The following is a 16,352-nucleotide window of genomic DNA, read 5'->3' as shown; positions in this document are numbered from 1 at the left end:
TATATTTCAGCTCACTGTTTATCTGTCCAATCCACAGCTTTACTGTTGTGGTTCGCTCTCAACACTCTCACAGCAGGCAGCTGCTTTCAGATGAAAAAGGCCTGAAAATGCACTGTACACTACTTGCACAGCATCAGTCCAGGTATCTTTCAAAAACAGAGCCAAAAAAGTGTGAATGTTGGACTTAAATTCATCAGGTGGACACAAATACAACTCCATATCAGTGAAAATGTTGCTGCATGTGTAAATAGAAAGCTGTTTGCTAACAACTTCAACTTGAAGTTCGCTGATGTGTGTCAATGGCGTGTTTATAACTTGTTTCTGCTGAGTACAAGTGGCCAAGTAACAAGATTAAACTAATAAAGGGATAAATTAACGCTTCAACTTTACCCCAAGTTTGCAGTATTTCAGATGCACATTATCTGCTGTGACTTTTCTGGATGATTGTCAGAATTGTCACAGAGGTTCTCTAAATAGCACCATTCTTGTTGTGAAGTCGAAGAGTTCCTTTTGAACACAATTGAAATCTAACCTACACCACACAGAGCCCCTTCATTTGAGTCCTTGCCTCCTGTTGCCTCTTTCTCCTTACTTTTCTTCCCCCTTTTTCCTCCCTCCTTCTCATCCATGTACCTGTCACCCTCATTCCTCTGGTTCACTCACGCTCAAAGAAGAGCAGCAGGGAGGGGGAAAGAGAAGGGCAGAAGGTGAGGAGAGGAGGGCAAGCGGAGAAGGAGAAGGGTGAGGAGGGGGAAGAAATGTAAAAAAAGAGCAGGAAATGTGTGTGTGTGTGTGTTTGCATATGTGTGTATGGGGGACCAGATGAAGAGAAGTGAGGGAGGCTAACGAACAGAGAGGAGGGGACTAAATGTTCAGGCCTCCCTCAGTGCTGGAAAGCCCTTTAATGTGAAACTGGCCTGAAGAATTTCAGGTCAGGCTGAGTGCGCAAGTGACCACCTTCAGCCCACCCCAACTTCACCAGGGAGGGATGATTCCAGTTCATTTACTCTGAGAGCCCCCTCCCTCCCTCCAGGACCCTCACATTTGTCCACTCAAAACACCACCATTTTACAAACATCATGATTTTAAGCAATGCAATGAGGAGCCTGCAGCAGCATCAGCATTGCTGTCTGGTTCAAACCTGAATTCATAATCAGTCACAGTATAGGCACTATTTGTAAACAGAAAGTCTTAATATAAAACTTGACAGGATAGAAAGGTCAGCTGTAGCCGAGTGTTGCCGCATATGTCCCCTCACATGGCAGCCCAGTCAGTACTTGTCATCTACTTTAGCTTTAGCTTTAGAGCTAGCTGAAAGGGGCTTTGCTTCCTTAGGCAAACACATTCCTCAGGCTAATCGGCTAGTCCGTTCAAGGCCATGGCAGACATTGTTTCAAACAATTACTACTGATGCTGACAGTGTCACACACTCGTGATAGAGGCTTTAGTGGCCCCTTGAGTGTGTGTGTGTGTGTATGTGTGTGTGTCAGCAAGATTTATGGCTGGAGTCTGGTGATATTTGGCCCCCAAATATTTGCATATAACCTAATTTTGTTTTTTCAACTTCCCTCACAGGCGCACTTACTACACAGTCTTACAAAAGAACTAACCTTCATACAGACTTTTATAATCAAACAACGGCCCTCCCTGTCGACAAACACAGTTAAGACCTTCACAATGGCACGACTGCAGAAACGTGCAACTGAAATAACTTTTCTGCCAGCACAATCATTTTGTTTAAACTGTACATTGAAACATCTCTTGAACAGGCAAATTTAATTAAAAAAAATGCAATTTTTGTCTTTTTCATTTTTACTGAATGTGAAGTGTTGTAAGCAACTTAAACGAACACCAGATCACTGGATTTTCCTTGAGTCACACCCACTCTCACGCACACACGCACACACGCACACAACAAACAGCTACTCCTAATCGGGGTAAAAGTCCACATATTATATGACAAAGAACCCGGAAGTCTATGAATAATAATACCAGCCTTTCCATGTAGGCTAGTCACTGAAGCATTTTTTTTATCCCCCACCTTTAACACACACACAGACACATACACACACACACACACACACACACACACACACACACACACACACACACATACATACACTCATGCAAAGATACGGTGTCATGCCACTCCACTGGTTCCACTGGTTTCATTGTTAGGACTTCTCAATCTTGATTCCAACAACTGATTGGTTTAAGAGCCTTTGTTACCTGTTTCCAATCATTTTGGCTGTGATAAAGTGGTGAAACAGGGATGTCTGGTGAATTGTAACTGAAGCAGAAAGGCAGGTTTCCTCCGTGAGAAGAAAGAAAATAGGGAACAAGACAAACTCTGAGAGCAAAAAACGGTTTCCTTGGTGGTACACCAGATAGAGTTAATGTCGTCTCTCATAGAATTTTAAAACTTGCTCACAAGCTGAAGAATCTGATTTTTCAAGCTTACCCGATCAAGATTTTTGGAGGTCAAAATGCATTTTTTTGGGTAACGAAATATGTTAACAAAATATGTTTTTCATGCAAAGAACTTCAAAACACACTTGAGGGTCAACATGAACACGGTACCTGTATCCCAAACTGAGGAGCGCAGATATCGGTGAGCAGGCCAAGAAGATGCAGGGAGTCACTTTGGACATTCACACTTGTCTGAAACCCTCTGTCTTTCTGTCTTCACTCTCTTTGATGTTGACAGGGCAGGCAGCAGCAGTCAGAGAGTCTCCTCGCCTACCCGTGTCTGGGTGTTTGAGTGTGAGGGCAAGCAAAGGTGGTTTACTGTTTACTCATTCTCAATGACCAAAAGAGAGAGGTGGGGCCACTCAGTACAGGTAACCCCCCCACCTTTTTCTTCCTCCTTCAATCTCTCTCTCTCTCTCTCTCTCTCTCTCAGCTGATAAGGACTATGGCAAAAGTGAAGGCAAGCGATAAAAGGGCAGGGGGCGTGACGAAAGGTGATGATTGACAACAGTCAGGGAAAAGTTATGAGCGATTGTGTTGGAGTGTGCAAAATGAAATTACATATACACTCGAACAGCACTTGAAGGTTCATTTTCAACACACACAACATTTGTGACTCAAGATTTAAAGCCATGGCAGCGGTTAATTTTCTGCCATCTCCCTCTCGTTGCAATCTCCGGAAAATCATAAAAACAAATCTGCTTAGAGCTAAATGCTAATATCAGCACGCTAACGTGCTCACAGTGACAATACTAACATGCTGTTGTGTGGCACGAGTAATGTTTACCATGTTTGTTTTTTTAGTATAACACATTTGCAAGCTAACATTTGCTACTTAGCACTAAAATCTACTTTCAGGTGAGGCAGATGGGAATGGGATGGGAATTTTTTGCTATAAAACAAATTTAAATTTTGACCTGATGATGATGGTAGATCAAAATTTGTGGAATCAATAACATCATCACCCTCTGACGGGGGATTCTTTTCCAAGAGAGTTCACAATAATCCATTGAATAGTTTTCTGGGCAGGTTTTTTCAGTTTCAGAGATTTTTCAGTGTGGACCAAAGTTGTGGACTAACTGACAACGGCATCTCTTGAAGCACAAGTCGCAACACACAATCTCACAACAATCTCAAACTAAACCAAAGTATATCTAAATATAAAATGTTAATAAAAGGTCAAAGACAGTTAATTATATGATCTGTTAGTTTAGCTGTCAGTGTTTGGCTTCTTAAGAGCACTTTTACCCAGAGAACCACCATGATTCATCAAAACAATTAGCTTCAGGCATATTAAAAAAGTCAATATAGACTGAAAACAATTCAAACAGTGCCTAGAAAGGCACAATAAATCAGAAAAGATTACTTAAGTAATCTCTGCCTGAGGCATTTTAGGAAAAACCAGTTCAAGGATGAATTTTACAGGTTAGTCTTGTAAAGATGGAACAATGGAATGTTTTGCCTTAAAACTGACTGTTGATCAATTAATTGACTGATTGTTTCAGCTGAACTTACATAACTGTTGGATATATAACAACAGTCTTTAATTTTATGACAAAAATGGTAACTAAGAAGTGTGGAGGTGGAATAGCGGTAGAAAGCAGCATGAAACTGAAATACTTACGTACAGTACAAGTGCCTCAAATTTGTTTCACCACACTGATTATGACGATTATGAAGTTTTAGTTGTAGGTGACAAAGTGCTAACAAGCTTTATTTTCAGGATGCATAAGGTGCAATTTGAAAGTCACTTTCCTAGCGACACACACAGTGGAGATAAAGCAAATACAAACTACAATAAAGTTGGCACATTCCAGTCATATTTGCCAAAAAGACAGAGAGGGTCAGAGAGAAAAGGAAGGAGACCACATTGACAATGTGTGGAAGTGTACATAACCTCAATCTACCCTTAAACAGAACGGTGGCCTCCTGTACTCTTATCAGACGGGGTGTTGTTCTACTCCAACTCAAGTGTGTATATGTATGTTTGTGTGTGTGTGTTTGTGTGTGTGTGTGTGTGTGTGTGCTATTGCCATTGTACAAGTGACACATTAACCAATGACTCTGTTAATGAAGGACATGCAATCACTGATTCTTTTTGGCAGATACTGACTCTCTGGAGCCTCTTGGAGGCTTAACCAGCACCTAACCATAACAATAAACACTACTTGCCCAATCCTAACCCTTACCTTAACCAAACTCTAACCTCAACCTAACCTTAAAGCAAATCTTCACCCTAATATTTAATGATTTATGTTGAGGGGACTTTTGTCCCCATAAGTAAGGCAGGTCCTCACAATGTGACTGTTTAAACAGATTTTTGTCCCCACAACAACAGTAATACGTGTATACACACACACACGAACACATACAGACATGTATGCAGATAGCCAGTTCAAAGTTTAGTCTGTTCTCTCAACAGGGTGTAATAATTTCAGAGTTTAAGGCCGTACACAGCTATAAACCCATTTTTAAAGGTGATGAAAAAGATGATTCAAAGACCATGATGAGTTTATGACCGGCACACTGTATCACACAAACACACTCTCTCACGCACACATGTATCAAATCAACTGACTTTAATGGTATAGCCCACATTCAACAGTCCCTGACCCAATTCAAAAAGAAAAATCTATTAAAAAACGTAAAACATGAAAAACAACAACAAAAAAAGGAAAAACTACATCTAAAGAGGTAGCAATTTGTTTATAACACATTGAAACTGTAAAACAGTTGTAAGCAGCTGTAAGGGCATTTTAATTATTAACTTACAGTGACATATTATGCTATATGATGCACAGCTGTGTTTTACTAGCATAAACTTACATAGCAACTGAAATTAAAAACACAATCTGACAATGTGATTGCTACAACAAGAAAAATAGGCAAAACTTTGTAAGGCAGCTTGTGATTTACAGTGTACAATTTCACTGCATGTCTCATGCACCAGGAAAATACTCACAAGTTGCTGCTGGTAGATACAGTGGACAAAAAGAAGAATATGGGGAACAAAGCAGAAACAGTGGGGTATTTCAGAGGAAAAGAGAAATAAATTAGACTGAGTACCTATAGAACACTGTAGTGGGAAACAAAACTGAAAGTTTGGGGAAAATGGTGTGAACACTGATATTCTGAAGAACCTATAAAATGAGCATAGTTTTAATTGGATATGATACCAAAACTGTGGGGCTACAATAAAGTAAGCAATCTTGAAACTTAGCAACATGATTATTAAACACACACACTGTGTGACCTCTAGGGGAGGAGAACGTTGGGTAAGAGGTCTGTCTTTCCTTTAACATCAAGAACACAATGAACAGTCACATCTCTGTGCACTTTACCACTCAGTATGTTATTATGTAAGCTTTGCACTTTGTATATTTCTTGACAGTACGTATAGACCTGTTATCCCTTGTACATTTTACTTGAATGGAATTGTTCTTATTGTTTGATCAGTCTAAAACACCCAATATTTACTGTCTTGTTCCTGGTTGTTTTCTAACATGGTTCCTGCAGTTAATTACCGATAAAAACTTGTAAGTTTGACATTGCTACTTAACTCATACAATAAAATTACACAGTATGTAATGAGCTGGAATATGAAGTGTAACCAAACAATACTTCTGTAATAAAGTCCCCAGCCACACACTGGAGAGCAGCAGAACGCGGTGCAGATGGCCACGAGCGTGGAGTTCACACACACAGAAGCAGAGACATGCGGTAACTGGCCTAACAGGTCTGATATGAACGTGAACACGCCAAGAAGCTGCATACTAACTGCTTTACAACAGTCACTGGGACAGATGTGAGGGGGCGTTAAAATTTGAAGAAGAGTCTGCTTTGTTTGTGTCTGCTGTCTTGTTACCAACCAAACTGAGAGAAACAGGCACACTATCAATGTAACTGTGCGTGCTGTCAGACATAAACAAAGACAGCAAAGCAGTAAAGTTTTCAAGTTTAACATATTTTTAGATTGTTTTTTTAATTAATGTTGTATTTTTAAGAAAATTTAAAGGCATACATTTATTTTATATATTATATATATATTTCATATTAATCTGATCATTAAAAATAACGTGTGTGTGTGGAGCCATAAATGTTATTGTTATGATTTTGCCAACGTTCACACGCTGTTTGCATGTTAGTTTCCATTTGGTATCAACTGATGATAATTCTGTTTAGAAAAGGATTAAGATCTGTGTCATTGAAACTGCCTGCACTTAAATAGCTGACGACATGCGTTCTGTGTCACCAAAAACCATTAATTATGTTTAGCACCGCAGTAAGGTGTGAGATTTAAGCACTGAGTCAACTGTATCATCGTCGGACAGGCACAGTTCAACAAGATGTTTGCAGAAACACTGATGAAACAATGTCACTGCTGAGAGATAATGAGCTGTGTTGTGTATAAACTTCAGTCTTTACTAAACGTTAACGGAAACATAAACATCGCAGAAATGTGAACGTCCAGAGATGTTAGTCACTCCCACAGAGCATGTGATGAAAAAAAAAAAAACGCTTCCAGTAATACACCTTCATCCGAGTCAGAAAAACTTTAAAATGCCCTCTGTCCTTGTGTTTTTCTGTCTTTGATCATAAGCTTCATAAGATCATAAGTTTCTACCAACCTTTTGATATCACCATTTCCCTCTATATCATTTTCTCCTTCTATTGAACTTCTATTGTTTTAAATGAAAAATTGGTTAAAATACCCAGTTTATTAACTGAACCAAAAACCTGGAAGACTAGAAGAACCAAAAGACTAAAACCAAAGCATCATGAAATTATGGAAACAATGTCAACATTGTCTTTCAATGCACATGTATAACTAAAACTGAAACTAAAGGAAAGATGAGCTCATTCATTTCCACGAAATAAAAATTGAAACTTTGCAAAACTATGTTGGAACAGATATGAACTTAATCCTCAAACAAAGGAAGATATACAGCAGTTAAGTACCAATAAGAATGGTACTGCCTTGCTTTCCATTTTTTACTGACTTCTGTCAACAACATGTACAAGTGCTGAATGTTGAAAACAGATCCAGACAGTTTCTGTTGGGTTCTTAAACTCAGATGAGCTTCACACCAAGAGGGAGCAACCACTGCAGTGTCGACCAGCATCAGGTCACAATGCAGGAGTGTGTGTGTGTGTGTGTGTGTGTGTGTGTGTGTGTGTGTGAGTGAGTGAATGAGTGTGTGAGGTACAGATGGATAATGCTGAGTGTAAAAATTGTGTTCTGCCTTAAAAAAAAAATCCTCTGACAGAAAGACTACGCTTGTGCCAGCAAGGAAATGTCTGCCTCATGTCTGCTGCAACACTTCCTCATTCAAAGGGTCACCTCACATCCTGCCAGCAGCCAATCCCAGCATCCCATTTATGATTAACAGTAATGACTCAGCACAAAGAGAGAGTCTTTATGCCCCCCCAGCACACACACACGCGCGCGCGCGTGCACACACACACACACACAAAAGCGGGATCTGACATTAAAATCCTATGTTTTTTTTCTTCTTGCTTCATGATGAAAGAAGTTTCCCCTTTTGCCTAGAATTTAGTCAGCTGACACTCCAGTCACGTGGCTTGTCGCCAACCAATGGCAGAGCAGAGAGATTGTGTGTTTAGGTGCTACAATCACAGCCAAGGTCAAGGAGACCAGGAAGGAGAGACAGCGAGGCAGAGAAAGAGAGAGATGAAGCAAAGATTTGAAGGAACACTATGGGACAAAAGAAGAAGAAACAGACTAATTCGTCCTAACCACACTGAAGCCACTTATTACCTGACTCATAACTATTGTAATGTCAACATGGGTGACTGTCCTCTCTCCCAGCACTGAGAAACAACACTCACTGCCACGTGATAGAGTGGAAGCAGCATGTAGCTCAAAGCAGGACACAATACATACTATATAGACAAAAGTATTGGAACACCTGACCATCACATCAACGGGGGCTTTAATTGCATCGCATTCTAAATACACAGAAAGCATTACAGCCATAACAGCTTCCACTTGTCTGGGAAGGCTTTCCACAAGGTTTTGAAGAGTTTCTGGGGGAATTTTTGCCCATTCATGCAGTAGAGCATTTGTGAGGTCAGGCACTGATAGGACAAAAAGGCCTGGCTCACAGTCTCTGTTCTGGTTCATCCCAAAGGTGTTTGATGGGGTTGAGGTCAGGGCTCTGTGTGGGCCAGTCACGTTCTTCCACACCAAACTCATCCAACCATGTCTTTATAGACTTTGCCTTGTACACTGTAGCACAGTCATGCTGGAATAGAAAAGGGCCTTCACCAAACTGTTGCCACAAAGTTGGAAGCATAGCATTGTCCAAAATGTCTTGGTATGCCGAAGATTTTGACATTTTAAGACATTAAGATCTTGATTTTCCCTGAAAAACAGCTCCATAAAGAGCTGTGTCTGGATACCTTTGTCTATACTGTCTAACAGGTAAGACAGGTAGCAGGTAATCTGTAAGACAGACTTGACAGTCCAGATAGCCTGACATGCTATAAGCAAATTCACTATTAAATTCATATATCAGCCACAATATGAAAATCCCTTCTCTGGAAGCGAAAACAGAGGTGAACATTGACATTATCAGCTCAACTGCTCGTTTTAAGCTTCCAAATATCCAGCTTCAGTTCAACACATTTTATGTGCTGTACACACATGCACTTTAAAGGTGTCAGTACACTTCAGTCAAAGTGCGTGCCACGTTGTGTAACAGCACCATCAGCTTTTGTCTTCAGATGTGGTAGGGCGACACTTTGTATGAACTTGCTCCTTTTGAGCACACCCTGACCTTAATCCACCGTTGTCATTTCCTTATGTGACGACATCTTTATATCCTTTAAATTGGCTTCCATATCAAGTGTTGTAACTTTCCGTGTAATTACTACCATAAACACAGGAATGAATTCATGAATGTGTTTGCGTATATCGAATTACTAAATAGTAAGATAATAACCATATAATATCTATAATCACAAGTGGTGGATAATAAAGTTAACAAAGCAATATTAATGAATATTAATATTCATTACCTTAATCTACACCCATGTGCATCTTCTGTCAATCATAAACCACTCCTCAGTTCTTGGAAAGATGCGGCATTGTCTCACTCTCTCTCTCTCTCTCTCTCTCTCACACACACACACACACACACACACACGCTGACCAGGAAAGTGAGAAGGGAAAGTAAAGCAGGCAGATAAGGCCCTGAATGAAAAGCTGGAGGAATTCAGTGTCAGCCAATTCCCGCTAACGCCTCTTTAAATAAAGATTCTTAAATACACAATAGCTAAACTGCTAAACAGTTTCATTCACACCACACCGAAACGGGGCTTTTATGATGAGGAAAAAAAATCATCCTGAGAAACTAAATCGCTGTGTAATCAACCTGTGCACCTGCTCTGCTCTCACACTAAATGACAGGCTGAAACAAAAAGGAGGGAGTGTGAGAAGGTGAGAGAGAAGATGTGTGAAGGATAGACTAGAGCGAGAGAGAGAGAGAGATGAGCCTGACTGTCTGCACATGAGTGTGTATGTGTGTGTGTGTGTGTGTGTGAGAGAGGTTAGCTAGATGTGTCTGAGATCTCCTCTCATTGTGTTTTCGGGGGACCTGTCTTTGACGACAGTGTGGCTTCTTTGTGTCCGTTTTGTGAATGAGTTCCCAGTCAATCTCAACCCATGGAACATTCCATTCTGACGGGGTGTGTGTGTGTGTGTGTGTGTGTGTGTGCGTGCGTGCATGCATGCATGCGTGTGTGTGTGTGTGTGTGTGTATGTTTGGGGTTGGATCTTATCTTAAGATGCTGTGTAGCGTCAGTAGTAGTTTCTGTGTCCCAAACATACTCACTCCCACACATCACCACTTACATTTACTTGTCTTCCCTATTGCCCAACACTCTAAACACACACACACACACAGAACACACACACACACACACACCTTGCCTCTTGGCCTGCTGTCCAGACAACTAGCCCATTGTGTGAAGCAACAGGTATGCAGAGAAGAGTCTGTTTGAGAACAGGCAATTGGATGCTCTGTGCTAAAGGACAGGTTCACATTTGTCCAGCTCTCTTCTGAATCAATAGCAGTATGCCCGTGTGTGCATTACTGCTGAATCTGTCCCTCCTGTCCATACTGGTCATGGAGAGATCTCCTTCTAAAATCATTCCAGTGAGATGACTTTAAAAATCCTGTTTTTATTTTGTTTTGTTGTTGTTGTTGTTGGTTTGGGTTTTTATTTTGCAAAAATACTTTGGTTCCTCTTCATTGAGGTTAGAATTACATTAGGAAAGAATCGGTTACAGCAATAAAGTGATGTTTTAAATGAACACAAGGACATGAAAGTGTTGTTTTAAGAGGGACTTGAAAAAATGCAAACTCTGTCCAGCTGAGAGAAGAGGAAGAAGAAAACTAGCAGTGAAATGAAGCATAATAACAGCATTAGCGTACGAGCAGGTTGAAAGGCAGAGGAGGGAAGGAGGGAGGCGAGCAGGACTGGGAGGACAGAGGATGGAGGGTTCAGCCGTGTCACCACGCAGGGAGGGGGAGCAGGGTGGAGGGGTTACACAAGGGTCAAAGGTTGAAGAGGCAGAAGGCGGGGGTGTAGGGAAAAGAGGGGACGAGGAGGAGGAGGAGGAGGAGGAGGAGGAGTGTTGATCCAGCCTTCACAGTGAGTGGATGTCACCTGTTTACACACTCAACAGTGCACAACGGTCCTGCCATGTTCTCAGAAGAGAGACAGTTGCACAATATCACGTCTCCTCGGCTCACTCTCATTAGAAAAACATCACATTTTCTGACTGTGGTCTCTTGTGGCTTGTGGTGTGTGAATAATGACTGTCAGGAGCACAGGCAGAAGTGGCGTGACGTAGCTGTACAGACACAGAAGCTCAAATGGACGAGGCTGCGGTTGGTGATTTGGTCAGTAAAGCGTGTGACTTTGACACAGGAGACCGTTGTTTCCTACCAGCCGTCAATGTTGCATCTTTTATTGTAACAATCGTTATCCATCCTGAACACCAAGGAGTATTTTTCTGCCCAAACTTTCAATAAAATGATAGCGGTTCAAGACATCAAGAATTGTGTAAGGATCATTTTAAACAGTCATGGGGGACTTTTCAAATTCAACCAAAGCAGCATGGCTTGATACCAATAGAGATGAGACTGGACATCATGATAAACAACAGCATCAACTGATTTAGCAAATGTCAAAGGGCAACATATATTTCTGATTGAGCGGCAAAGCCCTCTAGTGGCCACAGGAATTAGCAGAAATCTTGTCGAATGGGAGCCAAAGAGGATATAGAGGAAATAATGTGACGTTGTTATAGAGCCACAGAGTCTGCAGAGGGAGGAAGTCAGAATGGTTCACAAAATACAACACTCGAATAAGGAAGATTGCTGTTTGTTTCCAGGTGCATATGTCAATGTTCCCTGAAACCTAAAATTAACAAAGTAGTCATTTAAACCCAAAACATTACATTTCCTGATCCCAATTTTGGTAACTAAACCTACGAGAACCTTAATCATCACATCTTCAGATCATGAAATGTTTTTGTTTTTCCTAAAGTAATTTGTGTTTAGCTTTATGGACAGCGCTGACAAATAACTTCATCACGTGGATAGAAGTGCTGGATCCAAAAACGTGTTGATGTTTGATCTGAAGGACTCTTGCTAGAGACAGGCCTTTTAATGTAATTCTAACCTCATAAACAGCCTGATCCTGATTACATTGCTCTCCAGAGTTTTCACCCTCTTATATCATTCTCTGTATCCTACCTTATATCTGGTTCATCTCTAAGCCTTAACTTTTTTTTTATCTTTGCTGCATGAGGAAGATCTCCAAAACTGAAATGCTTTCCAAACCAGAATATCTGCTGCCTCCTTTTTCCTCCTTTTGCCTGCATGGGTGAACAAATTGCACATATTCGAAATATTTTTCACTGTATTTATTTCCTCTCCTTTTTTCTGCCAGTTTGTGCTGATTTTTACCTGTATCAACTTCCCTCTCATCTCGCTACCGTTCAGCATTTGGCCCGATCAGAGGGGAGCTAAAGAGGAGGTGTAGGATAGAGGGGAAGAATGTGGCCATTGTGCTTTTCAGGTATGTGTGTTTGTGACAAACAGTAAGAGAGGGGGGAGAGGGGAGAGAGGGGGTGATCAGATCTTGTTACAGGTGTTTCATAAACAACACAATAGTGCTAACAGGTCCCCCCCCTCTCTCTGTCAGCTGCATTAGTCTCTTTACTCTGCAGCTTTAGATTTCTGCCTCAGTATTGGTGGATTAGGCTTATGGCTTTGTCTCTCTCATACATACACACACACACACACACACACACACTAGGCTGAATTTGTGCTTCCCCATTATGAGCATGAGGTGATCATGTGACGGTCATGTGACACGACCATATATGACGTGTACATGTTTGCTTTTGATGCAGTTTAATCTGTTTCTCTTCTCTTCTGTTTCTTCTTCTCTTGCTGAATAATAACTTTATCATCAGCTTCCTGCCTTACAAAAAAAATCCTTCTCAATCTTCATCACGTTGAAAAACAATCTTTCTTTCATTTTTCTTTCCTGTTGCCCTCCATTTCTCCAATGTTGTCTGTCTTCCTGAAACTAGAGTGGGGCCAAACACGATACCACTAAGGTCAAGCTATAAAATAAAAGTCTTGGTGTGAATTCTTGTCTTGAATAACTGTTTGTCCCTTTATGCAACTGTGGAATGTGATACAGTGGGTTGAGAGATAAAAATCATTCTGAAAAATGGTTCACCCCTTGAACCCTCTTGCGCAATTAGCAGTGAACCCACAGACAGTCTGAAAGACAGACAGACACGCAGGCCTTTAGGAATAATAACTAGCATATTTCAACTCTTGTCTATTTTTAGTTTTGTTCTTGTATGAAGCAGTTTGAAGGAGTCATTTGTCATCACTTCATCAGGTCTGACCAGCGCGTCAACACTCACACACCTTTCACACACCTTAAACTTGTGGAAGTATTTATAGAATTCACCAGAAAGGCTGGACAAGGAGGAAAGACACACACGCACACACATATTAACAGGAAGAGTGTATTATACGTGTTACACTACACCTCCCTGATCTCCTCACATGATTGTCAAGAAACAGAAAGTAATTAAAACTATAACTTTTTTCTCACTTTACAGCATCTCTGAGCTATCGGTGTCATTTCATAAAACCAGGCAAATTATATATGAATTATTTTCCACTCATTTTCGTATCATGTTCTATTTCTTTTTCAGCCTCGTGCCTTGTTTTGTATTTTTCAACTTCTGTGAATTTGTTAGCTTTGACAAACAAGGCACCTTTTTTATATTTTCATAGAAAATCGGTAATTGACTTTGATCATAAATCACATACTAACCCAGGAATCAATCAGAATCCGAAGAGCTTGTGAAGACATTATGACACAGCACATCTGAAGTGAAACACAAACATCTTAAAAACTTCAGAAGTCCCCAGACTGCAGTTGACTTTTGTGAAAAAGTGATCTTCGTGTTGAGAGAAACAGTCGCTCTTTGAAAGATCAGTTGAACTCAATACTGTGTTAATAGTATACATTATATATATGCACTCACACATGTTTACGTATACTGAATCTAGTTTGTACAACAACATGACACCCAAGGCTAACTGGCGCCCTGCTCAACCAGTTTCTGAAACGCATACACACACACACACACACACATCACACATCCCCACACAAATAAACATCGAGTCCCTGTCCCGTAACCTTGCAGAGAAGGTTACAGCAGTCAGCTGGGTCAGTGTGAACACTGGACCAGCTGAAGAAATGTCCTTCCAGATACCCACTGTGTGTGTGCGTGTGTGTGTGTGTGTGTGTGAGCGAGAGACAGAGAGAAAGAGTGTCCAGGTGAGAAAACACACACCATGACAAAAAGGAAAGTAAAAAAAGAAAAGAGTTCTCAGCCAACCTGTAGGATGATGGGACGTGTAGTCACTGCGTCACTGTTGGGTCTTCTTCCAAAGTTCAAAAGCAGCGATCCAGCTTGTCACTTTCTCATCTTTGCCTACTCTTCCTCTCCTCCTTTGGGTTGTCTTGTCAGGTTCTCTCTGGCCTCACGTTCGCTGTCAAGGAGCCTCCTGTCTTCAAAGACAGGTCCCCCAAAACACAATGAGAGGAAATCTCAGACACATCTAGCTAACCTCACACACACACACACACACACACACACACACACACACACACACACACTGAGAAAGAGGACAAGTCAGAGTTTCTGTTCTCTTTTTGGTGTTTTTTTGGATCCTGACTCAGATCCTCTCTGTCCTGTCCTTTGCTCCAGTCACGACAGCACTTGTAGACGCAACAGCAGGAGACAAGAGAAGTGAGAGAGAGAGAGAAAGGAGAGAGGAGAGGCGAGGAAAGGAGGGGAGCACACAAGGTCTTGAAGTGGAGGAGAGAGGAGAGAGAGGGAGTACTGAAGGTGGCAGAGTTGAAGGAAAGAGCTAGACAGAGAAGAAGGGAGGGAGGGAGAGATGGAGGGAGGAATGGCAGTGGTAATTAGTGAGTCTGTACCTGACTCTCACTGACATAAGCCCCACATTCCTCAGAAGCGAGGAGGGGGGAGAGACGAGGGAGGGGAGAAGAAAAGAAAGGAGAAAAGGTCTGAGCACACACCAAAACGCTAATGATCCCAGAGAATACCCTCTCCACCCAAGAACAAATAAAGACCTGTCTTTCTTACAACACACCATAGCTGATGCGTCGCTTGAGTCAAGGCTGCATGATGTTCAGCGAAGGTGCTGCTTGCCGTCTGTCACTTAAACCCTCCTATGCGTCCTCGCAAGTTGTTCACTCTTCTCTTCTTTCTCTTTTCATTTCAGAAAAAAAAAAAACCCTTCCCGTCCGTCTAACTTGCTTTCGATCTGTGTATGGTGTACACACTGCCTGTTCCTGAAACTCACCAAACCAGAATCTGACTGCCCAGATCTGCAACACACCTCCCTCCTCTGCCCTCCCTCCTATCATTCCGGATGGGAAATGCTATCCTCCTGTGGCCTTAGCCAATCTGTGTGTGTGTGTGTGTGTGTGTGTGTGTGTGTGTGGGCAAACAGTCAAACTTAAATCATTTCTTCTAAAAGTTTCCTGCACACCTATAGTTTAAAAACCCTCACACCACACGATCACTCACATCCACCACGTGCTTATTACTGACCTTTTTGCTCATTCACAAATATATACACGCCTGATGTCACGATGACATGCTGTCTTTAGGTCACAGTGCTCACCCCCTTGACGCAGGTAGATCCCACTATAATGACAACTTTCAGTAATAACAACTCACTCGCAGCCACTCAGATTTCTCATTTTTAGCTGTCAGCATGAAAATGAAACTGAGGAAATGTGAACTACTTTCACCTTTCTCACCTTAGCTAAAATAAAACAGTGAAATATATATGTCTATACATATATGTGTAGATTCAATAAGAGTTCCTTACTCTTATTGTAATCGTTCATATTTCTCTTCCTCTCTTTCCCCCACCCTCTCTCCCTCTCTTGAAACTCTATCATTTTTACTTGTGTGATCATGCAGAGTTTCTACACTCCAGACCTCCTCCTCCCCTCCATTCAACACTGCGTGTGTGTGTGCGTGTGTGTGTGAGTGTGAGTAGAGGTTTTTTTTTTTTGTCTTTGCCTACCTGAATTCCTTGCACTTCCTTCTTCCTGGTCTACAGGTGCGTGGTGAGTGCGACGTTTTTCTGACAAGCAGTCGTCAAGAAGAAACACACACAAACACACACACATAGAGAGAGAGAGAGAAAGCTGACTGCACTGAGAAGTAACATCCGTGGTCAGCCAACTGACAAACTGAGGACAGAAGAGAG

At 41.4% G+C, this 16,352-nt stretch overlaps 1 protein-coding gene across 10 annotated transcripts in view; it reads right to left on the bottom strand.

The window, feature by feature from the left end:
* Window positions 1-16,352, bottom strand: part of rbm47 (RNA binding motif protein 47) — a 31,937-nt gene extending 15,585 nt beyond the window's left edge. For 5 of the 10 annotated variants that reach the window (XM_046414002.1, XM_046414041.1, XM_046414042.1 and 2 more), the window contains exons 1-2: window positions 16,167-16,351; window positions 14,438-14,610 (exon numbers count right to left, since the gene is read on the bottom strand). The gene's annotated coding sequence lies outside the window, so the exon portion shown is untranslated. Of the gene's footprint in view, window positions 1-2,580; window positions 2,877-14,437; window positions 14,611-15,218; window positions 15,461-16,166 lie in introns of those variants that run through there. The other 5 variants (XM_046414057.1, XM_046414029.1, XM_046414021.1 and 2 more) reach the window with 5 other exon arrangements.

Source organism: Scatophagus argus, chromosome 2, assembly GCF_020382885.2.
Source record: "Scatophagus argus isolate fScaArg1 chromosome 2, fScaArg1.pri, whole genome shotgun sequence".
In the NCBI taxonomy this organism is placed as follows: Eukaryota; Metazoa; Chordata; class Actinopteri; family Scatophagidae; genus Scatophagus; species Scatophagus argus.
The sequence above is the reverse complement of the archived record's forward strand: the minus strand, read 5'-3'. Positions and strand labels throughout refer to the sequence as shown.